A 26,106-nucleotide genomic window follows, 5' to 3' on the forward strand; every position below is an offset into this window, starting at 1 on the left:
AAGCTACTCTAAAAATAAGCTACAGTGCTCACTCACTAACCTACATTAGTCCAAAGAGATCATCAGGTGTTCTGTGGCTTGTTGTGGTTTGTTTCCCCCTTGGTATTCCTCTCTGTTCTGGGCATTTATCCCATGGCCCTTTGCAAATATGTTCATTAGCAGAGTAAAGTTTATTCTGTAGAAATTTGTTTCCACTTTTGGGAAGATTTGCACATATTTAATGTTATTTTCCCCACCTTTGGGCAGATTTGCACATATTTAACCCATTTCCCCATCTTTGCTGAGTTTTTCGAAAATGTAATTTTGAAAAAGACTTTTGGAGAGATTTGTGCAAATTTGTTAAAGTACAATCATTACTGTGAATAAACACAGTCATTACTGCAAATTTGTGCAAATCTTGCTAAAAGTATGCTCAAATCTCCCCAAGGGTAAAAATATAAAAAGGTATTGCTGTCTTGGGAGGCGATGATGGATTGGAGAACAGGCAGATGGCGGTGGTGCTAGTGGGATCTCAAGGAGCAACTGGTTTTTTTTTACTGGTTTTGTTAGGTGGCTTGTAGACCTTTCCAACAAGCCATGCATAAGCCACTCTGCTGGTTTTGCACAACGTGATAAGCCATGATAAGACACACTGAAAAACCCAAGCCAAGCCATGGGTTCTCAGGGTGGCTTGTGTGTGGTTAACAAACCACACTGAGGAAACTGCGCTGGGTTCAGAGATCATAACAAGCCACTCTGAAACAAATAACTGGATTGTTGTGTTGGGCATGTCATGGGCTGGTTTGACGCTCTCTTTCTACCCTTGCCTTATAGATGCAAGAGAAGGAATATGAGAAAACACTGTAGGGCTTGTGACCAGGCACAATAGCCAAAGAGGGCTGTCATAAAGTGCAAATAACTGGCTTGTACAGTATTGATTTCCCCCCCTTCATTTGCCATCAAGAATTGTGTAAGCCAAAAATATGTTTCCTTGTTTCATTGCAGTGCCTACTTTTTAACTGGTATGGCTGACGAGAGGCTTAATTTAAACTGTCTGCTAGAGCTGTTGCCTTCCTTTATACTGTAGTGCCAACAGAGGACAGGGTTTCTTGGCAGACGAGCAGTAAGGCAGCATTTCAGCTTCTAGGCATCATCTCCCTTTGGTGCAGCTGCATGCCAGTCCCCCTGGATGGCTCTGGATGTCCAACGGTATCACTTCAGGCTTACTGATGATTAAAAGGCAGAGCACAGGAACTGGGTCACCAGCTGCTTCAAAGGGTTGGTAATTGGACATTACTTTTCTCTTGTTCATTCTTAATCCATCTTATACTTTCTCTGAGGCTTTACAACCCCCCGCATTGACAGAGGGCACTTGGTCTTGTGGCACAGGCTAGAAGGATTTTGCTACTTATCCAATTTGCAAGGTCTTATTGGGAGGGGTGGGAGCTAAGATAGGGAATGTCCCGTTCCTTTAGGTTCAGATAAGTAGCTGGGAGAAAAAGCAGCTGTGACCTTTTTATTTTTGTATATTATCAGAGTGCATGTATATGTAGAATCAGTCATATTTGCTGGAAGAAACCTTTTCAACCTTTTGCTTCCAGATCATTCAGCACTTTTTTATTATGGGTACAAGGCCTGTCTGCAACGATTGCATTTTAACTATTACCTGTTTCACTTATGTCACTTTGTTTACTCACAGGTAAATTCACTTTCAAAGTATGGCCATAACCTCCTTACCCTAACTTCTTAAAATTGATTTTCCTGCTTCCTTCAGCTGTTTCCTAAAACTGCATTGGCCTTTCTTTTCTCTCTCATTTAAACATTAATATGGTTAAGGGAGGTGGCGGGTGGAGAGGGAATATAAAAGGATGCACTTTGGCAGGAGAAAACGCGGTGGGATATTTTGTCAGATATTCCGTATGTTAGATAATTGCTTGCATATCTCTCTGTAGAAAAAATATATACAAACAAGCTGGAAAGGAAGAGAACTAATCAGTAACAGTTAGTTTATAATTGAAAGTTACACAAAATTACTAATTTAATGTTTTCTGACTCTGGTGTAACACATTACTTCACTGACATTTGGTAGGATTTTTATCTGATCATTCATAGGCAGAAGTTGACCATAAATTTCCCCAGGTTTCCATTTTGATATTATCTTTGACATCTTGTGCCTATTTTTTCATAAAGTCTTTCAGTTGCTCCATTTCATACTCAAATGTTAACTATTTTATAGGTCTTAGACGATGTTTTTCTGTGTCCATTAACATTTCCCCCTAAATCGTATATTTTAAATAGCTGTTTTTGGATATCTCAGATAAAACAGCTCTAATTTGAAAATATTCAAACCATCTATTTTTAATCTCATTGTAAATCAGTACTTTATTCCTGGCTACTGCATTTTAAACTTCATATACATATTTTCCTCAAAGGAAAACTTGGAAATGTCCTTAAATTAACAAAGTCATCTATCATAGGGCCTAATGGAGATTTAGATGGATTAATTCATTTATTACATTTCTATATTGAAGCTCTCTGAGCAGTTCACAAAAATAAAAAATCTATCAAAATACATTATATAAAGTATAAATACCATTCACATAATAAAATAGCACAGCAATCATATATCTAAAATAATCAGCCAGAGACAATACAGGACCTGATCAAAAAGACTTCTTATATACTACCAATTGCCTGAGAGAAGAGGGCAATCTTAACTTGGTGCCGAAAAGTTGACGCCAGACAACTTGGTGCCAGACGGGCCTCATCAAGGAAATCGTTCATAAATGGGGGCACCACCAAGAAGGCCCTCTCTAAATGTGGCCCTAGTGACTATTATTCTAAACTGCCTTTCCTCAAGCCTAAACTACCACATCGTACTCTGTGGGGCTGCACTTTTTAAGACTGTTTAGAAGCTTCAGATTGTGTGTTGATAATTACCGTCATCTCTTATTCCGCCCTTCAAAAGTGTTATTTTTAAACTATAAACTTCTTTAAATGGCTTGGCCTTACATAGAGGGATCAGAAAAATGGTGCGCGCTGGCAACCTTAAAATTAATTCTGGCAACCTTAAAGTTAGTTCTGGCAATCTGTCTGTGCCTTGCTTAAAAGTAATTTTAAAGGGCCATGCACATGTATATCTTGTATTTGTGTATTCTTTCCAAGTACAGAGCATAGCATTTTTCGTGTAAGTAGTTTTAATGAAAAATGTAACTAACAGAAATGAAGGAGAGAAATTACATATTAAAAAAATTAGAATAAAAACACTAAGATTTGCGAAATAGATCTACCAATTGAGTGGAACTTAACTATTGTGAAGGAAATAGCCTTCTAATTGAACTTGCATCCATGTTAGCTAGTCTTGTAAATGCACTTCCAAAAGTTATTCACCTGCAAAACACTTTTTACTAGCTTGCTGGGTCTGGCAGAGAAGGGACAAAGCTGCATTACTATGCAGAGTGCAGAGGATGGGAGTACAGCCCATTTAGTTTTTATGTTTGGAGTAAAGGAAGGACAGAGCACTTCATTCCTTCTCTGCCAGCATATTCACTCACCTGCATGCAATTCCTGATCACCTCTGGCTACCAGACTAGAGCTTAAAAGCAAAGTTGCTGTTAGTCTTGGGCTTCTGCAAGGCTATTAAAAATTGAACTTTCTCTGAGCTGCTGGATTTGGGGATTCATTATGAGCCAATTCTCCCCCTTTCCAGCTTGAAACGAGGATGGGGTGGAAGCTTGCTTTGGCTTTGCATTTGTCATGCATGGGAAATTTTGCTCTTTTGTCTTATTTTCTTAGTATGGGTTGTCTGAGCCAACCTTTATGTTAGGCATAGGCAACTTGGATGTTTCAGACGAGTGGTCTTCAACTGGTCCAGATCCAAGACACACCTGCCAACTTGTAACATGGGGGGAAGACTTGTAACATGGGACCCACTTTCACGATTGCCCAATGTGGTGGCAACAGCTTTGGCATGACTCATCAGGGCTGATCTCGCGAACCACTTTTTGGTCGCGAACCACCACTTTAGACTACAACTCCCATAAGTCCCAACCAGCATGGCCACTGGTAATGGAGTATGAGAGTTGCATTCCAAAACTTTTGGAGGTTATAATGTGCTTACCTGTACTTGTTCCTTTAAAGATTAGTTAGTTGCCATGTTTCCTCTTTGCCAGTGCCTCCTTCAATAAGAAACAAGGGAGCCAGCTATAAGCCATCTAGACTGCTGGCAAGATCCTGTCCCCCAAATGTTTTTAAACAGGGCCACTGTTGTTCCGGGGAGTGCAGCAGAAGAGCACTAGAAGTATAAGCTGTTATTCCTATTGTGATCCACTTTGGGTAGGATCCACCATGTGAAAGTGTCATATAACTTTAAAAACAAATGAACAATCATGTATGTGCAAAGAGGACCTTAATTTTGTTAGAGGGTTGAATAATACAGAAGTCCATGGTGTGACTCACTATTTGCTGAAAAGTATGGAGTAAAGAGGGATGTAAAGCCAAAACACCAACATTTCCCTTTGTTGTCCTGGCTCTGTCTCGTTTTTTGCAAGCCTCTTACCAGGCCTGGAATGCAACTGATCCAACTTGATGCAATCAGATTGCTGCAATTGACGCCAGTAAAACAAAAGGAACTGGAGGCTCTTAGGCAACAATTGCCTATGGTCTTCTAAAACGGCTCCTATTAAAAGTTTTTCATATGCTTTTCAGGAGCAGTTCTTAATTCTCTCTCCATTCATTTCATTGATTACATTTTTATACTGCCCTATAGCTGAAGCTCTATGGGCAGTTGCCATCTGCTGCCCTACTTCTTTTCTAGTTACAGAAGACGTGTCGAAAAGGAAGTGCTCATTTAGATGGAGTGTGACAGTTGTTAACAGGCACAGTAATTTTATAATCTTATGTTTGCAGGGGTTTGGCTAATAAAGGTGTGTCCCAATGTTTGGATTGGAAATACCCTTCAAGCTTCTTCAGTTTTGCAAATAAATGTGTATCTTATTGGCATTTAGTATGATTGCATTCTGAGGAAGGGATTGTAAGAAATAGACTTGTTCCTTTCTCTAGTGTTTTCCAATGCTGCCAGTCAGATTTATGTCTGCAAATTAGTATATATAATTGCTGAGGGATTGCAAAGAAAAATCAGGGATTCATATTGTACAGGATGAATGGAAAGATGAATGTGAATACTATTTTTGTGGGCTAGGTATACAGGGCTTGCCTTTTAAAAAAATGTAATCAGTTTATGTATTGTTTCCATTTTTCTGTTGCTCTAAGACACCCTTGTTAAAAATGTGTATGATTCCCCAATACTTAAAAAAAAAGAGGTGAGGCGAGGAAGAAATGTAGGCAAAAACCAGAAAAATACTGGGTCATCTCCAGCTTCCAGTCAAATTGGTATTAGTGCAGTGACCTTGAAATAAAATTTTCTTGTCATTATTTTGTCAGCTATTCAGAAGCTTTTAGCTCATGGGTGAGCAACATGTGGTCCATGGGCTGTATGTAACCCCCCTGGTCTTTTTTGAGCCCCCCCGCTAAATTTTACTTCCAAGCAAAGCATTGCTTCGCCTTGTTTCGAAGCAGAATTGTGCTTCCCAAAGCTGCTTTAAAACAAGGTGTGAGCTTCCTGCATGTCTTGTTTTAAAGTGAAATTACTCCCTTTTTTGCCACTGCAAATTTGGTGCCTGGGTGCATTCCTGCAGTGGGTTGCAGTGGGTTGGGCAATGGGCCCCATGACCCCCAGATGTTGCCCACTGCCTTTTTATCTGAACAGCACTTGATATTAAGTTGCTTTTGAGGCTGATTGTATGATGACATTCTTTAAAAGAAAAAAAGGTATTATATATGTTTGCCAAAAACTGATTTTTCTCATTACCATGTATGTATTGTCTCGTCAGGTCCAGTCTTACCATGAGCCGTAGAGAAGTAGTCCAGGCAATAGATTCCAGAGGCAGTGTAATTCCCTTTCCTTCTCAGACTAAGGATACAGTTCTTAACTGAAGTTCATAGAGTTGAGTCATCTCAACCATCCGGCTAAGCCAGTCAGCACCAGAAATCAATTCCCGGGAACTGTAACACCTTGGTTTTCTTAACCTTTAGTCTTTTCATATTGATCTGTGTATCTGGAAATCTCAGTGCAGCATGCAACTGTTACAGAAGTAGGGATAGATAACTAAAGTACACTATTCCCTGCCATGTAATGTATTGGCAATTGCTGCCATTAAATGGTCTATGGTCTGTGGTTCCCAGCAGATGATGCAGGTGTTAAGCCTTCTTTGCTTCTCACTGCTCAAGAAAACTGAATGTCAGGGGGGACTTGAAGTAGAGTCTGAGCTATTATCTCCAAATGTGTAAAGTAATGATTTGGGGTTTCTGCAGCTCACCATCCATTTCTCAAAGGGTTAGACTTGATTCCTGTTCATCCTTGACCTAGTCTAATACTTAGAGACATATTTCTCTTACCTAAGCAACTGCTGCTGTTCTAACCCTACCTAGTCTGGGAGATTTGCCCAGGTTTCGAGGCTATTCAAGGGAAATGTGTTTGTTTGAGTATGTTTTATGTTTGAACTATTGAATTCAAATTTGCCTGTATCTAAGCAATACACATAAGCCTTGACCCTAAAACAAAGGGTGGCAGCCAAGATGGCTCACACCAGCTGCATACCAGCCTAAACATCCAGCCACACTATTTAACTGGTTTGATGGAATTTTGAAAACTGGCTAAACTTAGGGCTCACACTTATCTCAGAGGTTTTTAAAAGCCTAAATTGGAAAATTAGAAAAAGAGACCCAATTAAAATTGATTTTGGCCAACAGTGCAAAATTTGTACAAAATAAGTTATGTGTTAATTGTAAAGCATTAAATGACACATACTTAGATGTATAAACCATCTGTGACCCTGTGATGCTGAGACAATGGAAATTTAAAAATCCAAAATAGCTGCTCAAATTGTTAAATCTCAATTATTAAAACTGAAATGTATGTATTGTTTTGTAATTAGAACAGTGAAATGTTTAGAACTACAGAAATAGCATCTAATTCTGACATTACCTTCAACAGCCTTCCCCACATTGGGGAGATTGTGAGGCAGGCAAAGTGCTCTGGCCAAAGTGATGTCTGAAATTTCTCCATCGATTAGGGTGGGGCTGACTTCCCCCACACCGTGCTTTCCCCCATTGGAAATGATGTGGGGCAATTGAATGACTTAGCACACAGCTCCCCCTGCCAGTGCACAAAGTAAGGTTGGGACTGGAAATAATCTGTGACTTAAAATTAGAAGGGGATCCTTCTTCCTGTGTCCTCCCGAAGCCTCTGGTGGCTTCCAGGCTAGGGAGTGGGGACATGGGGAGGGACCTCCAAGCCTCTTCACGCCAGATGGGCAACGTCCTCAGGCCAGATTAGGTTTAGGTAGAGACAGATTTAGATTCAGCAGTTCAAACATAAAACACACTAAAGCAAACACATTTCCCTTAAACAGCCTCAAAACGGGGAATGTCCTAGGCCTTGACCTTTTCGTATCCATGGGCACTTTTAGGAAGTTGAGAAACTGCTGTGGGCACCACCACACAATGGATTCCATAGAAGATATGGCTAGTTATGTAATGGCTCCTGTGGGAGCCTGGCTAGTCAAAAGTGAGCTAAAATTGTTGGTGGGGTAGGGAAAAGAAATAGTGAGGCTAGAGGTTAGAAAGGGAAAGAAAAAAGAGACTAACTTAACTTTCCAAGGTGTTTATTGAACTTTTTTGTTTTTTGAAGGGGGGTAGGCAGTGGAGCGCTCTGTGGGCACCATTGGAGCTGCCCAAGAATGCTGTATTGGCGACCCTTGCTATGGTGTCTAATTTTCTCTAGGTCTGTTCCTCATGGCAGGATACTATGACCCAACATGCAATGAGACAGAATTGCCATAAGCAGCTTCTAGACCAAGGGTAGGGAATTTTTTACTCTCCGATGTTGTTGGAGTCCAACTTCTGTCAGCCACAGCCAGCATGTCCAATGGTCAAGACATGAGGGGAGTTGTAGTCTTAACAATATCTGGGGAGCTACAGGTCCCTCAGTCCTGTTTCTCTAATGCTTTATCTCTTTCACTCTCACACACATGCACGCACACACACGAAGGGAGGGAGAGAGGGAGGGAGGGGCTGGTGATTTCATTGAAGTTGGAACATATTGGAAGGTCTTCAAAACACAAAATAACCTGTTCAAGACAGTTTTAAGTTGGTTACCATTAAAAAGAGCAGGCACAAGTCAGAATATTCTGTTTGAGAAGGAGGAGAAAGCCACAACAGTGTGTGTTGGCACCTGAAGCTAGTGTTTGCTTAAAGATGCTGATAAGCTGGGGTTCTGTGTGCTCTGTTCCGAAAGGACCTCTGGTTGCATGTCAAACACTTTGCCCATTTTCTTTTGAATTTCCTATAGGAGGTTTTCTAAGGTTTTATTATTCCTCACAAATGCTTCTTGCATAATCACATGTTTAACCAAGAAAGCAGGGGAGGTTTAAATTCATTTAGAATGGATGTACTTGTCACCTTGAACCCTTTTTCAGTCCCAGGCACCTATAATGAAATGCATCTCTTGTAGCAGGGCTGGGAAAGACCTCTGCCTTCACACTCAGTATAGTGCAGGTTTATATGTTCCCATCATTTATTTATTTATTTAGTAAATTTATATACCGCCCCATAGTCGAAGCTCTCTGGGCGGTTTACAAGTTAAAAACAGTGAACATTAAAAAGTATACAAAATTTAAAACCATCAAAAATATAAAAACAACAGTATAAAACAACAGTATCCATTTAAACAACAGTTCTGGGGTCCATTAAAAAAAGCAGCTTAGCATATGTTGTTAAATGGTGTTAAATGCCTGGGAGAAGAGAAAAGTCTTGACCTGGCACTGAAAAGATAACAATGTTGGTGCCAGGTGAGCCTCATCGGGGAGCTACGTAATTGGAGGGCCACCATTGAAAAGGCCCTCTCCCTTGTTGTCATCCTCTGAATGACAACTTAGCCTTGGAATAGTTGCATCACAGTGATGTAAAGACTCGTAAGAATATAGAAGGTTGCCTTTTACTGAGTCAGAGCATTGATCCACCTAGCCCTATACTGTTGATACTGACTGGCAGTGGCTCTCCCAGATTTCAGGCGGGAGTTTTTCCAGCCCTATCTAGAGATGCTGGGGATTGCACTTGGGACCTTCTAGATGCAAAGAATATGCCCTGCCACTGACCTATGACCTCACCTGGTGCATTGGCCTCTCTTCCCCTCTCTGTGTGTGGCTATTGCAAGGTGCTCACATAGATCTGCCTGATCTGATTGCTATTCTTCCTCCCAGCAGAGTGCTGGTCTGGTGAAAAAGACCCATAAAATCAGGCCCGATCCACATGCTTGTGATTAGTCACTCTCTACTGGCATGGGTTTGCATCACAGGGAAATGGGAGCTCTGTGTGAAGGGGACTGAATTGTTTGTCTTTGGAAAGGGAAGGTAGACTATTCTGTGGAAAATGGGAGTGGCAATATTCCTGACTACGCAATTATTTTGTGCCCTGCTAGTATTGTGTGTCACTTGATTAGCCTTTGAGTTGGATGCTGCTTTCATGAGTCAAAAATACACTAGTTTTATGCCTATCACAATACTTGTAACTGGAAAGATACTGGCCAACATCAGTTTGTTCTCAGCATTACTTTCGTCTGTCGTTGTGACTCTGAAATACACTTCTCCATTCTTGTTATATTGGTGACGTTAGATCTGCCTCCCTGGCAGACTGCTTTGATGTAGATTTTCATGTAATACAATGTGTTTACTCTGGCTGAATGTTATCTATCTGGACTCATAATGAATAGTGTGTAATTGTTTTGATTTCTGCAAATGCCAGCTGAGTGACACAGTATGAAAATGGTAGTTAAAATATATTGAAAGGGGGAAGGTATGTGTGAGATACGTTTTAAAGTAAATATACGTACTGAGAGTGTATAACACAACACAAACGTCCAGATAAAATTATCCTTCTGCATCATATACTTAAATCAACCTATTTCCAGTTGGAAATAAATGCTGTTACAAGCCTTTTCTCCTTGTTGCATTTTCTAACAGCACAACAAAGCTTGCGTCCTGGTTCTGTCCCATAGATAGGTCACTTGGGTGCAGCTGGTATTTATGTATGGAAAGAGACAAGCTGAATGCTATGATGTGCCACATGGTATTACACTGCGATTAGGGATATAGGCTGACTCAGCAAAAATGTGCAGAGTTATCAGTATAAATGGGTTGTTCCAAAATGTTGTATTAATCTCTCCAGCCCTTTTTACCTTAATGCACTGTTGTATGTTACTGATAAAGCATTGTACTCCTTACAATAATTAATTTCCACAGTGAACACTGTGTTGGTCTGTTGTAACAAAAACAACAAAGTCTTTTGGCACCTTAAAGACTTAACACATTTATTATCGCATAAGCTTTTGAGGACCAGGTTCCACTTCATTAGATACATGAAGTGTTACTGTAAATTGATAAATAATAATTACAATTACTATAATTAATTGGTAATCTAACCCTTAGTTTTCTTCATCTGGAGAATTATACAACAGGACCATGTTTTAAATTTTGTTTTGCAAGAAATGTTCACTGAGATTTCGGGTGTGGGGGTGAGTTTGTTTATGTTGAATGGTAATGCAAAGCCTGAAGACCAGAAAAGATTTAGTTGATTAAGAACGCAATTCTAAGGGATTGCATTTTGATTGACTGAGGGCTCCAAGATCAGAAATGTCTGACTATCCTATGCTTTGCTAGGAGGATCTGAGCAGGGCAGAGGGATTACAGAGGTGAAACTGTCTCCAGGTCCTCCTTTTCTTTTCATTTTCAGCTGTGAGCCTTTTTGTAAATGACATGGGCAACAGAGAGGCTTTAGGATCCTAGCCTCTCATCTTCCCTCCCTTCTCAACCCACCATCGCTTCCCAAGCTCTTCCAAGGCTGCTGTGGTGAATTCTGCAGTGGTTGCAAGCAGGAGGATAAAGGGGAACATTCCAATATTGGATTCCTCCTCCCAAGTAGTAGTGTCTATGGCCTCAAGAGGGGGATCCACCATATACTATGGTCCCCCAGGGCCCATAGGATTGCTCTGTAACTAGCTGGTTTAAAATGTATGCATAGATTTCCCCCCAATATATTTGTGTGTATATTGCTTTTAATGGGTTTAAAGGGGTACTGTTCATTAGCAGTTAATCCCAGAGGAGTTTACAGCATATTAAAACAATAATAAACAATGAGGGTACAATCCTATGGTTGCACCCTCAGTGATCATAAGCCCCCAAACTTGGAGGCTTACGATCATCCTATGCAGGGTGGAAAGCCCAGCAGAGGCGATCTTTGCCTCCCTGTTCTCCCACTCTGCATTTGTTGGTAGACAGGCTTTTATTGCCATCTAGTTGGGGCGCTTCGGAGGGGGAGGGACGGAAGCTAGAGAAGCCTAAGGATAACTTGTGTTCTGGCCTCTCCAGTCTCCTCCCCTCCCCACCCACCAAAACACCCCCTTCTCCAAGGTTGAGTTCCTGACCTCCACTCCAGCTGCAAGGAGGAGGAGAGGGTCGCACTCTTCCGAGGTGGGACCTCAGATCGAGGAATTCAGAATATCATTTGGCCCTTCAGATTGCTGAATAATATAAATATAAGATCACATTAAACATGTCAAGCAGTATAAAATGGCGTAGTGTAGGAATTTTGCTGTTCAGGTATCCCTGAGTTCTTCCAGGTTTTTCCACCAACAGGATTCAGGCAATTTCCAAGTTAAAAACCCCTGGTGAGAGCTCACCCATCCCATTTATAATAATTAGCTATGGGACTCAGCAAACAGGAAGTAGGCCTCACAACCCAAGTGCCTTGCTTATGTCCTCCGGCCACAACAATTGAAATTTATTCCCCAGTGCTAGACCAAACAGTCTCTTGAAACATCCTCAGACTGAGGTGCCATAATTGTGGCATCTAGATGAAGATATATAAGTGATTTTAGCATTTTCAGTCAACATGTTACAGCCGGCCTCCAAGGATTCTTGAATTCCGGGTTGGAGGAGGCCCTGAAACCACTCAGATCTTAACTGGGCAACACACCCAAGGTTGGGATAGTAGCAAATAGGTAATGTTTCTTTATGATATTACCACCACAGAATAGGTTCAGTAGTGAGATTTAATTGTATTAGGTTGTATTCACTTTGAGCTTTCTGCCACCTGTTTTCTAGTAATCTCATAGTCTGTTTATTACCCTAATCTATCTGGAAAACCAGAGAGCTGACTAGGCTCTGGCCTGTGAAAGGGGATAGATAGGAGTGATGCTGTCTGAGTCATTTCTCTATTCCACAATGAGACTAGGGCTTCAACAGAAGTGACTGTCATAAGAACATAAGAGCCATGCTGGATCAGAGGGTCCATCTAGTCCAGCCCTCTGTTCACATAGTGGTCAACCAGGGAGCCCCAAGCAAGACACAGTGCAACAGCACCCCCCATGCTCCCAGCAACTGGTGCTCAAAGGCCCATTGCCCCTGACGCTGGAGGCAGCACACCGCCATCAGGATTAGTGGTCATTGATAGCCTTCTCTTCTAGGAATTTATCCAACCCTCTTTAAAGCCATCCAAATTGGTGGCCATTACTACCTCTCATGGTAGCGAATTCATGCAGTCTGGGAACTCCTTGAGAGCATTCAGGAATCCATTGGATTCCATTAGCGTCTGGGGCAGATGATCCTAATGGTTCTACTATCCCTGCAGATAGGAGCAGTCACCATCAGTCTAAATTGCTTCAGGAAGTAGTCATGAAGTCCTAAAGTGCCCTGGCAATGCATTTCAGCTTGTGCCATTGCTTATGTGCAACACTTTTGGACATGTAAACCAGCTCAAGGACTTCCTGTAGTCCTGATCTGATATCAAATGAACGAACAAAGCATCCAAAAGAAAATATCTCTATGTGAAATAGTTTCAGGTTCATTGTGTACAATTAATTGGGTTTTTACCACAGAGGTCAAAGGTTAAAATTGGGACCATGTTATGACTCCAAGCTTCTTTGACCACAAAAGTTAGAGTTGAGTAAATATATGTCTTTTTTGCACTTGTATCTATATTTTTGTAGATATACAATAGTAGACTTGCCAGGGCATGGTCCTTTATTTATAGCCTGCATCATGCCAGATGTTGTATGATTTCAAGAACGCAACAATCACTAGATTCTCTATACCATGATGTGGTGTCGGAATTGCTGGTAGGACATTAAATTTGTTCTGTTGAACGGTCCTTTGAACGAAGTGTATAGGAATAGAGCCAACTGTACTTACATGCTGTAGGGTTACATATACCCATGGCACTAGTTTGTGATGCATGACTGCAATTATACCCATTTCATGAAAAGTGTTGTTTCCATCCAGTGTCTTGGTATCATGATCTACATTCTGTGCCATGTATGTGATACATTGAATTAGAGTAGTGCTATTATTGTCTGTACTGTATAATGTGGTGGTACATATTTCCAAATTCCATGCCTCAAAATGTGAACAAAAACCAAATTTATGCAGCATTTCCTTCATACATTTTGACCAAAATGGTAGTACAATGGCACACCCAGACTCATCTGCAGTGGAGCAGTGGTAGCCCCTTAGTAAAGTTTCTTGTACCCACAACAGCTAATTTCAAGTCTGTATCTTTATTGTAAATATTGTCCTTAAGGAAAGTTTCAATGAATCTGGAATAAGAGATTTCTGAAAGTTAACTGATTCTAAATCTTTGGGAAATGGATACACAGGCATATTCTGTTATTTGTAATAATAATTTTAAATAATTAATATATACATTTGTTGGTCTTCAAGGTGCCACAAGAATCTTTGATATTTATACAAAATTGCATGCATTTTGTTAAAAAGCAATAGATAAATTTTGTTGATGCACATATGATAGTTTGTATGTATTTGCCAAAGTTCAGTGCTAAGCTAATGTGCCTGTTTCACTCCCTCTCCCATGTTGTGGTACTATCTGGTCCGTAATGCAGTATAGTTGAAGCCAAATCAATGCCATGGTGCAGAGGTCTGCAAATTTACTCAAGTCTCACTTGAGTCGCATTGTCTTATACTTTAGGTTGGATATGTTACACGTAATAAAATGGTTGAACACCAATTTTGAGGCAAGGCTGGAAATTATCCAGGACTGGGCCAGATTTTCCAGACCCAAGCCAAAACCAATCATACTCTTAATTCAAGACTCTACTATTAATTACCTAATTTGAATGGTGTTCCATATAGCCTTGTGTAAATAGGACTCCTATGCATTTGAATTTACTGACTTATCTCAGTCTTCTTCACTGTTGCTCCAGCTTGTCAAATGATAAAGGTTTAGTATGGATAAACACAAATGAACACCTTAGTTCATAACTTTAGGGGAAGACGAGTAATTGGATCAAATAACTTTAATTTTTTTATTAGTTTGCAATTAGAGATGTACTTTTATTTTTGCAGTTCAGATACTTAATATTGTGTTGCTTTCCAGACTATCCTAAACTGATTAACATGAAGAATGTCCAATTAACTAAATACATCTTGAGAAATAATTCAGTATAACTTAATCACACTGCTATTATAAATTACTCTTGTTACCTGGTTCTGTGCCAATACGGAAAGTTCTTCTTCATGGTCTCTATGCATCACACATATGGGGCTCTGCACCCACACGGAGACCTGAACCGGAACCTCAAATAGCTAAATATAACGTTTTAGGCGGGAACCATCCCCCAGCGCTACTGTGCATGTGCACGCGGTTCCCACCTATACCTCAGTTCTTTGTCGTCCGCCATTGTGGCTAGACCTAGAAACCGACCTCTTAGCGTTTTTTGTGAAATTTTCTCTAATACTTACCTTAGATTTGTAGTTATCCTGGATAACTACAGGATACCCTAGCTATCCTGTCTCTGACTTCTTTCTTCTTTCTATCAAAAAAATAAAATAAATAGTATTTATTTCTTTCGATTTTGCCACGATCCGTGGGTTGCTGGGGCCTGCTGGGCCTATGGCAGTAAAAGCTCCTTTTAGGAAATGTGTTAGCTGCTGGGCTAAACTCACCCCGATTGACAGCCACTCGCTCTGCATAATTTGTCTTGGCGAGGGACATAAAGTTGAGACGTGCCACCATTGCATGTCTTTTACAAAGCAGACGCGCAAAAACCGGGCCGATCGACTGAGAGCCATTTTGTGGGGAAAAGCCCTCAAGGCTACCGACGCTCCTAAACAGAAAGATATGGACAAACCCTCAATTCCAAAGAAGACCATTACTCTCACGCAACAGAGTATCGATGAGGATCAGAGCTCTGGCGTACAAACGTTCGTCATCTCAGAAATGACCATGGCAGAAAAGAGGATGGGCATACCCCTCACGCCTGGTCGCTCTTTTGTGAGTTCTGTGGCTAAAAAGATATCTAAGAAAGCCCGGACCCCAAAATCTGCTGAATTGCAGAAAAAGAGAAAGGACTCTAACAAATCTTCCTCGCCGCACAGCTTGTTGATACCAACCACCATGGTACCGAGTCGCCCAACATCGGTACCGACCTCGCTATCGAGACCGTTGGAATCGATCTCAGAGGGTGAGATTAGAGACTCGACGCCAACAAGATCGGTACAGCGTGATGTGCCTCCGTGTGAGCAAGCGGCTATAGAACCTGATAGGCAATCACAACTAAATATGCCTCCAGTTTCCCCAGTCAGGTCTAGGTCACCCAGACCCATGAGTTACAAGCAGTGATCTTACTCACCTCGCTCAGATTGGGACAGACACTCAGGCTACGCTGACCCTTATAGACGTCACGAATGGGGCGATTGGGAATACTACTGCCCGCATACCTACTTCCCAGTAGACGACTATTACTATCGATACCGACAGCCAACAGAGAGCCAGTTTGCTCAACCTCCGCCGGTATCAAGAAGTCTTCCAGGCCCTATGGCACCTCCACAACAATATCCACCACCGACACCGACATCCCATCGGTACCAAGAACAATCAGCCACGGTACCGAGTACCGCGATCGTACCGGTACTGCCGCCTCTGCAATCAGATCAGACGGTTCAACCTCTACCACCATCACCACAGGGGCAGCATCGTTCTATGTCCACTGAGGATGATTACCAGTCAGATTCAATTTCCTCTGTTTTACCAACTCCATCTATTCCATCACCTGATGATGCGGTAAACTCTAAGGATCCCTCATCCCCGTCCAAGAATATGGGGCATTTTTCTGAGCACATTCTGAGAATGGCTCAATCATTAGGGCTCGTAACCCAACAGCCCTTGGAGAGACTAGACGATCCTATATATGACGTGCTCCATACCGACACTAATGTTCCGGTGGCTATACCATTTCCACCTACCTTGTTGCAGACTGCGCAGATATCCTGGAAAGCACCTTCCTCGACTGCACCAACTTCTAAGCGACGAGGCGATGTATCGCATCCAAGAGAAGGGGGCTGAATTCCTTTTTCAGCACCCAAAACCAAATTCAATAGTTGTGGAATCCTCGCAGGGAAAATCTCAAAAGATTCATTCTGCACCTGTCGATAAAGAAGGAAGAAAGTTAGACTTTTTGGGCCGTAAGATTTCACTTCTCTAGATTTGCGTGCTGCCACCTACCAGGCGACTATGGCGCACTACCAAGTTTTTCTGTGGGAGAAAATCGGATCACTCTGTGATTACTTACCTGATGATAAAAGGGAGTTAGCCAGAGTCTTCCAAGTGGAAGCATCGGCCATTGTCAAGCAACTACTCAGTACTGCTAGACACCAGACAGACTGTGACTCTAAAGCTATGATGGGCTCTATAGCCTTACGCAGGCATGCATGGCTCAGGTCAGCAGGGTTAAGCAATGGGACTAGAACACGTATTGAGAATTTACCCTTCGATGGTGAAGGTCTTTTTAATTCCAAGACAGATGAGGCAACGGACTCAAACATAAAGCTTTTACAACAGCGAAAAGAATGGGCTTCTCGGCACCAGCTATTCAATATAGACCAAGACGATGGTCTAGACAACTCTATACTCAACAACAGTGCTTACAGTATGATAAGCAGCCTAGACAGCAGCAGCAACAGCTTCAAAGGAAGCTATCTTACCTTCCTCGATACCAGCAGACCCGTCGCCAACCAGACTTTGGGAAGAAGCAGCGCCTTTGACTGCCCTTACCCGTACTCGCCACCATTTGGAAAACGACTTCAACAATTCATCCAACAATGGGAGGTCATAACCATGGACTCTTGGGTTCTTACCATCATCCGCAAGGGATACAGCATCGAGTTCGACACCCCCTCCTTTTTCGGGAATAAAGATAACGGCACCTTCGATTCCACTTTCCCAGGAGATACAGACTCTCCTCGAGAAAGGAGCTATCTCTTATGTACCAATTCCCCAGATCAATCGGGTTTTATTCCCGTTACTTTACCATCCCGAAAAAAGATGGGGGTCTTCGACCAATATTAGACCTAAGGCAACTGAACACCTTCATCACTCCCAAGAAATTCCGTATGATTACGGTGGCATCTGTTCTACAACTACTGCACAAGGGTGTCTGGTTTGCAGTAATAGATCTGAAGGACGCTTACTTCCATATTTCCATCAGAGAGTCAAGTCAACCTTTCCTCCGCTTTTTAGTTGGGGACCAGCTGTTCCAATTCACCGTCCTCCCATTCAGACTCACAACAGCCCCTCGAGGGTTCATGAAGGTCATGTTGGTAGTCTGCGCATACCTCAGACAACAAGCCATCTCTGTATACTCTTACATCGACGACTGGCTACTGGTGGCAGAAGACAGCGCTACTCTACAAGGGAACATTGCCATTACCTTGCAGGTCCTCGACAGTTTGGGGCTATGGGTAAATCTAGAAAAATCTATCCTAACACCTCAAATGAAGATAGATTTCATAGGTGTCACCTTGTTGTCAATGGATGGGAGAGCCTACCTCCCGAAAACGAGAGCCATAGTCCTACGCAGACTAGTCCTCGATATCAGGGGTCAACACTTCACTACCACATGGATGATACAGAGGCTACTGGGATTAATGCCAGCAACCACTGCAGTCATCAAGTTTGCAAGGCTACGGATGAGAATCCTTCAAAATTGGTTTCTCAGGACCTTCGATCTCCGTACTGATGCACGATGAACTCGACTGTCCCTACCACCTTCGGTACGGTCATCCCTCCTGTGGTGGTTGCTAGACAAGAACCTCCTTGGGGGGGAGTTCCTTTTCACAGCCCCACACCATCAAGGACGGTTGCTACCGATGCCTCCTTAATAGGATGGGGCGCTCACTGCGACTCTCTCCGGGTTCAGGGCCAATGGTCCAGGTCACAGAAAAACGAGCAGATCAACAATCTTGAATTGCTAGCAGTGGAGAGAGCGTTGAAAGCTTTCGCACTGATCCTAGAGAGACACAGTATACTCGTTGCTATCGACAACACCACTGTTGTTTGCTGCCTCAACAGGCAGGGTGGCACGAGATCTCATCCCCTGACAAGATCAACCCTACGCATCTGGAACTGGTGCATAAGGAGAAACATCCACTTGACTGCCATTCATGTAGCAGGGAAGAAAAACACTGTGGCAGATCTCTTAAGCAGATCCTTCCATACCGAACACGAGTGGGAACTTGATCTTGGGACCAGGGAAGATCTTTTTCGATACTGGGGTTTCCCAATGGTTGATGTTTTTGCTTCGGAAACCAATACGGTATGTCCCAAGTTCTGCAGCAGAGCAGGCAGAGGAAGAAAGTCTCTGGGGGACGCATTCACCAGGACGTGGAAGGGGATACTGCTCTACATGTTTCCACCCTTACCACTCCTAACTCGTGTGCTAGCCAAGATCCAAATGGACAAATCGGACTGCATCTTGATAGCCCCTTGGTGGCCTCGACAACCATGGTTCTCCCACGTCTTACGGGTGTCGAACCGCAATTACATAAAGCTCCCATCGATACCGACACTACTGACTCGGGATGGAGGCAAGATTCGACATCCAGAATTGTCGACACTGAAAATGACGGCGTGGAGGATAACTCCCCACAGTCCAGGCACAACAATTCACTAACAATCGATGAGATATTGCTAGCATCTCGTAAACCATCGACTAGAAAATCATACGCTAGCAAATGGAGGAGATTCTCTATTTTCTCCAAAAGCAAAAACCTTCAACCCGGCTCTTGCACTATTTTTGACAACTTAGAGTACCTACTTTCTTTGCACCAGTGGGATCTAAAACTGTCATTGATAAGGGTCCATCTAGCAGCTATCTCGGTGTCACATAGGGGCATCGACAACTTCTCACCTTCCTCTCACCCGGTAACGAAGAAGTTTTTACAGGGTCTAAAAAACTCGATACCGACAACTAAACATATAATCCCGGCTTGGAGCCTGTCGGTAGTACTGCATGCTCTGACCAGGAAACCATTTGAGCCATTGGCCACTATCGACCTAAGACTATTGTCCTTTAAGGTCGCGTTCCTTGTGGCAATAACTTCTGCGCGACGTGCAAGCGAGCTTAGGGCTCTGAGAGTTGATCCTCCCTCCCTAACCTTTCATAGAGATAAGGTTGTACTCCGTACTGACATAGCTTTTCTCTCTAAGGTAGTGTCGGCTTTTCACACTATGCAGGATATTGTACTGCCTGCTTTCTTTCCTAATACTACAACACCAGTGGACTGTATGTTGCACCTGTTAGATGTGAGAAGAGCTCTTGTTTTCTATAAGGCACGGACTGAGAACTTCAGGAAGACAAAACAACTTTTTGTTTGCTATGGGGAACCCCGTAAAGGTCTCCCTGTCTCCTGTCAGCGGTTTTCACACTGGATAACTCAGACTATTGAGATGGCCTACTCCTTATCAAACCTGCAGCTGGCTGGCACTGTGACAGCCCTACTAGGGCTGTGGCAACGTCTGTGGCTTTTCGTAAGGGTATCCCTCTACAAGATTTATGCAAAGCAGCAATGTGGTCAACCCCATCCACGTTTATCAGACATTATAACCTTGATGTCTGTGCAAGGCAGGATTGTTCGTTTGGAAGAGCAGTCCTCTCTGAAATACTAAGATGACACACCAACCCACCTCCAGGTAGGTCAGCTTGTTAATCTCCCATATGTGTGATGCATAGAGACCACGAAGAAGAAATTCAGGTTGCTTACCCGTAACTGTAGTTCTTTGAGTGGTCATCTATGCATTCATACAACCCACCCACCATCCCCTCTTGGTGGTGTGTTTGGAGGTTTCTTTGATATACTTTTTATTATTATTTGTACATACGTTTATGGGGCCACAATGTCGGACTCCTGTAAACTGAGGTATAGGCGGGAACCGCGTGCACATGCGCAGTAGCGCTGGGGGATGGTTCCCGCCTAAAACATTATATTTAGCTATTTGAGGTTCCAGTTTAGGTCTCTGTGTGGGCGCAGAGCCCCATATCTGTGAATGCATAGATGACCACTCGAAGAACTACAGTTACGGGTAAGCAACCTGAATATTCCTAAAAGAACTTGACCTGGTTCACACATAACAATAATCCAAAGTTTGGGTTGAGTATGGGTTGTTGTTGAATTGTGAGTTGTCATTGCATGCAAACCTTGCACTGTGGTTTAGCTGTGGGTTATGAACTCTAGGTTGTTTGTGTTTAACAACCCAACAGCAAACCATGGGTTCTCTTCCTGAGTTTTTCATGCTTAACCACCAATACTTAAACCATTTAGCATGACAGCCCATGCTTCAACGAAAAACCACGCTTCAACAAAAAAACACAATTCAGCGACAACCCATACTGAACCTGTATTCTGGGTTGTCATTACATGTGAACAAGACCACTGTATTTTATAGCAGCTGAAGGAGAAACAACTGCAATTTAAAATAATGTCTTTTCAAATGGTTACATAGCAATCAAAATTTCTTGATTTGATAATCAAAATTTCTTGATTTTAGCTATAATTGAGAGTAAGGAGAAGGTTGAGGAAAATTAAGGTGTGAACAGTTCTGAGCTGTGTTTATAAAAGGATGCATTTCCTCACATTTGCATAACAAATATGGAGTGCCTGAAGTCATCAGTGTGTGTCTAGGGTGAGGCTGTTGCCCAGAAAGAGATGATTGCCAAAACCAGTTCAACTGATAAGCCTTACAGTTCCAAATTGAAATTTAGATTTAGCCCTCTTGGGAGAAAGTGCCTTGTTGATACAGGTAGATTTCTGTTACACTGAAAGTGGATTTATTTATTTATTTAAAGTAAAGCGCTAGCTTTACTCTTCCTTGATTTTGTATCTTGGCCTCCAACAAAATAGAATAAGCTGAACTTTGTAAGCTTTGGCAATATTGACCCACCATGGATCTCTTGGTAGCTTGGAATGTCTGAATGCGAACTACGGGGTCCTGTTAGTTGAGACCAGGGGAGGTTCTATTCAGAAATTGCAGGTCTGTGACAGCTGGCAGTCTAACATGACTACTTGAAGAAACTACTGTGTTAAATCTCATAAAGCTGTGCCTTGAAAGCTCTTTGTAAAGTTGAGTCACAGATACAGATATTGGTTATTCTAAAGGGAAAATATTTAAAGTAAGGCTGTGGGGCGGACCCATAGCTCAATGGTAGAGCAGCACATGTTAGCATGCATAAAGTCCTAGCAGTGGTCTTCTGGTAACAGGATTAGGAAGAACCTCTAATTGAAACCTTGAGGACTTGCTGCCAGTCAGACTAGACAGTGGTAGGCTAAACTGAACAATGGTCTTTACTCAGCCTTCCCCAACCTCCAGAGGGCACCAAGTTGGGGAATGCTAGTCTGACTTGATGTAAGGCAACCACCACATATAACCACTTATGCGAGCTGCTTTTTTAAGGGCTATGTCCTAAAAGATGGCCTGTAAATTCATATAAATAAATACATAATGCTACTTCTGTATTTTAATAGGCTGTTCTGAAAACAGTAGTCTTTACTTTTCCTCATTAACAATCTTGATATGCTAAGTTTTTCTCAAAAGTATATCATCATATGTCTATATGCTATCAAGCATTGCTTCTTGCTTCCACATGTTGTGGATCAAAAATGCTTCTCCCCCTTAGACATTGCTGTTGTGATTGTGATTGCTTGGCCTTTGCTAAGATGGTCACTGTCCTTGGATAAGTTACTTAGCTCTGTTAATTACAAACCCCAACATTTTGTATCCCCTCAAAATCTATATCAAACTTTTTGGCTTGTTTTGTGCCACCAACCCTGAGTTTTGTTCATCACCTATACGTAAGTAATAGGCGCACAGCATGTCCTACTGAACCATCCCAAAACCAACATTGTGATCTCTCCTCAAAACCTATGCGAAGGTTTTGAGCTGTTTTGTTCTACAAAGCTCAAGTTTTATACTGCCATCTTCTAGTGTGTCATGCTATATTCAGTCAGGGCGAGGAAAAAAATTTCCTAGAAAAACAAGCCCTTGGTTTACTGTGAGCTTATAGCATCCCAGATCCACAATCGATTTGGATTCATAAAGAAGCCCCATAATGCTTTGATTATGAGGACCTATTTTTGAATGGACCAATTTCACAAATTTCGGTCACGTTTTGTACCCAAAGCAACATAGAACTAGCACAAAACTTTGAAAAGATATCAGAGTTCATGTGTCATGGTTGGGTTTTTGTGCTGTAAATTAACCCCAGCTAGATATGCCATTACACACTAAGACAGAAGTCTCCAAACTTTGGGGGCTGGAGGTCTTATTTAGAATTTTGAGGTTGTGTTATGGGCACAAAACTGCCGCCATGGGAGCCTGTCTATTCACGCTGTCATGAGATGTGTGGTCAAGTCACAAAATGCTCATTTCCCAGAATGAAAAACAGGCAAAGTTAAAAGAAAAGTAATAGGCCCAAGAAGCTAAGTATGGGGAGGAGATGTTATTTGGGCTGAAAGGTAGCTCATAAATTTAGACATCAATAAAAACAAATTTAAAAGTGGGTTTGCAAGCCATGGTGTTGCTTGAGGAGAAAACCTTATATTGACTAATGAACATTTTTTGCTATCTGATTGCTTTTATTCAATTGGCACAGCTCCTGCATGAGAATTGCTGTCTTGCATGGTAGGATGATGATGATGATTTTCATTTCTATACTGCCCAATAGCTGAAGATCTCTGGGTGGTTTACAACAATTCATAAGGTAATAAAAACAGCATAGAATACAGCATGAAAATTTAAACATACAAAATTTAAAACAATTTAGACAGCTAAAAACAGTTTTGATAAAATACTAGACCTGTTTAGACAACTGGTGTAAATGTCCTGTCATACACCACTAAATGCCTGGGAGTGTAGGGCAGTCTTAATCTGTTGCCAAAAAGATGACAGTGTTGGTGCCAGGCAGGCCTCTCTGGGGAGCTCATTGCATAGTGGTGGTGGGGGCACCACTGAGAAGTCTCTCTCCCTTGTCACCACTCTCCAAGCCTCCCAGAGAGGCAGCACCCAGAGCGGGGGAGGCCCAAGATGTTGATCATAGCGTCCAGCAGATTCCGATTGGGAAAGGCGTCCCATCAGGTATTGCATTCCTGAGCTGTGTAAGATTTTATAGGTTAAAATAACACCTTGAATCAGACTTGGAACCGTACAGGCAGCCAGTGCAAGTGGGCCAGAACTGGTCTTATATGCCTGGGCCTGAGGTCCCTCAGGCTCTCTGAGGTTCTGAAGAGAATTGGAAACATTTTAAATTAGATTCTGTAGTTCAGTTGTCAAAGCATCCCCACCACCCTTGTTCTTATTGCTTTCCTTGGCCCTCACCAAGATGGCCTGTTCCAGAATGCATTGCTCTGATTTCTGTGGATAAAGAAGTAGAATAGTTCATCCTGGATTGCACCTTATCACTCTTATGTGGAGTCTGCCATTCCTTGCACAATTGGGAACAGTCCAATTACCTTGGCAGAGAGAACGGAAGAGGAGAAGATCGGTTTTCCCTTAACTTGGGCCAGAGATAGGTAGCCTCTTTGGGTTGTCATGGAGGATTTGGGGGCAGGGATGGAGGCATCATATAGCACTAAATATAGTTGACTCTGCTTTCATAGAGCAAGTTTTGAGTCATGTGACCATTTTCTTTTTTCCTTGGCTGCCGTTCTATGCTGAGATCATGTATCTGAATGGGTAATAATTAACTGTTAACGAGCTTTTCATTAGAGGCCAGACTGCATATGTGCAGGGAGGCATAGCCAAGACGCTGTGTAAGAGCCTGGTTTCATTCTGTTTTAGAAAAGGGTTGCAGTGTTTTTAGGCTACAATCTCGTCTTCTAAATTTTATTCCATGAATTAATAGTATTGATGGAGTTATTCTAATACTGTTTCAGGGACTATTCCTTGACAGTGAAACTTTTTGGCCTACAATTTTTCGTAAGAGGTACTATTCATTTTACTGTGAAAGAAAACTTGATCCACATAGCTTTCAGGTAGAGGTACTTTTGTAGTGGGGACAGTGTTTGCTAGTGACTTAAGCTACGGTGGCCATTGGTTAGGTGTAAGCATAGCTCTTTGGAGTTGTTTAGGTGAGAGCAGATCTCAGACTACTTGTGTTTGTGAAGGTTGCACTTTGATAGCAGGGGGGAAAAAACGTGTAGCTTTTCCCAAGAATTGTCATACGGTCCCAGCCCAAGGTTGTGATAGACAGGCGCAGGTGGAAGGACTAACGTGGCATTCAGCTGGGATGCAGCTCTCTCTTCCGGGAGTGAGAAAAACCCTGCCCATTTCTGCGGCTGCGTTCCCTCCTCCCTCTTCAGTTTAACAGTTTCTTTTACCTTGAGTGTGTGCTTTCGGATTGGACTACAGACTTGGACTACAGTTGCAAATGTGGGTTTTTGATCTAATGACTCAGGAGAGAGCTGTTAATAGATTAATTTACCTCTGACTACTTCTGGAATGGCAATCAAGCAGTGGATTTCCCCCACACACACAATCTTTCTCTTCCATTTTAACATGCTGCAAGTGAACGAGGTACACCTGTCAAATTAGGTCTTAAGCGTTTGTTCGTTTTTTCTCCCTCCCTCCCTCCTTCCCCCACCCCACCCCCCTTCTTTCTGTCTCCAGCCTGTTTGGAGAAGGCATGGTGACCTAGCTGTGTGTGTGGTTTTTTTTTTTTTAAGGAATTGGGATGTCCTTTGAATTTGAAAGGGGAGTGTAATGGTTTGAATAAATGACCTTGGGCATGTAAATGATTGCCTTACTCTTTTCCTCATCTAACTCCTACAATGTGTTTGTTTGTGTGTGTGTGTGTGTGTGTGTGTGTGCATAGACACTAAATATCCATTTGCTACTAGCATCAAACTTATCTTTATAAACAGTACTCTGTTTGTTTTTGGTCAGTGTTTTTGAGTATGTTAGTATATGACCTCTGCAGGAATGAAATAGTTGGTGATATATATTACAGTCTTCCCTTACCTGTTGATAAAAGATCTGTAGATACTTTTTGTTGAAGAATTTTATTTTTATGGCAAGGTGGAGTTTTATAACACCTTCCATACAGATTACAATGATTAAATAAAGTAGACTCTCTCTTTCCCCTCCCTCCCATAAGCAAAATCTGACACCAGAGTTACTGGTACTGCAACTTAAGCGAGTTTCTAACATTTCCTTTCATACTGTGCCCACTTACTTGGGGTTTTAGAATGCTGTAATGAGATAGCGTCCAAAGTAGCGTCTTTACATTATTTTGATGTATTATGTAAGTATCATATATGCAATCAAGATGTATTTCTAACAAAAGAAATAAGCTGCAGGGAATTTTTCTTGAGAAGAAAATAGAGGACTCTTTGTGATGTTCATTTCTGTGTGTCTTGGCTCTTTCTTTATTGTGTTTGATACCATGTGAGGCATTTTGCTAGATGCCCTTTAGGTAGTTCATTTTTTAAAGTAGGCTCTGGACTTTTTTTTTTTGAAGAAGGTTCTATCTTGAAGCTTAAGGGTGGAGTTTCACCTTTCCCTCATCCTCCTGGTTTTGCTATTTTACCTGACATTGTACCCTCACTTTCTCTTCAAGACACTGTGGCTTGAGGATTAAATTAAAAGTGAAGTGTGATATTTCACTAGAAACAAAATCAAATGGAACCTGCTGTTACATAAACCTTAATATTGTAGGAAGGCGTGGACATG

General features: G+C 42.0%; 2 protein-coding genes across 6 annotated transcripts in view; both read left to right on the forward strand.

Moving 5' to 3' along the window:
* The window catches only part of SAP30L (SAP30 like), a 315,105-nt gene that overhangs the window by 246,160 nt on the left and 42,839 nt on the right, over nucleotides 1–26,106 (forward strand). The gene's annotated exons all lie outside the window — the stretch shown is intronic.
* LARP1 (La ribonucleoprotein 1, translational regulator) overlaps nucleotides 1–26,106 on the forward strand; it is a 91,826-nt gene that overhangs the window by 23,109 nt on the left and 42,611 nt on the right. The window lies entirely within an intron of this gene.

This window comes from Elgaria multicarinata, chromosome 3 (genome assembly GCF_023053635.1).
Source record: "Elgaria multicarinata webbii isolate HBS135686 ecotype San Diego chromosome 3, rElgMul1.1.pri, whole genome shotgun sequence".
Lineage (NCBI taxonomy): Eukaryota > Metazoa > Chordata > Lepidosauria > Squamata > Anguidae > Elgaria > Elgaria multicarinata.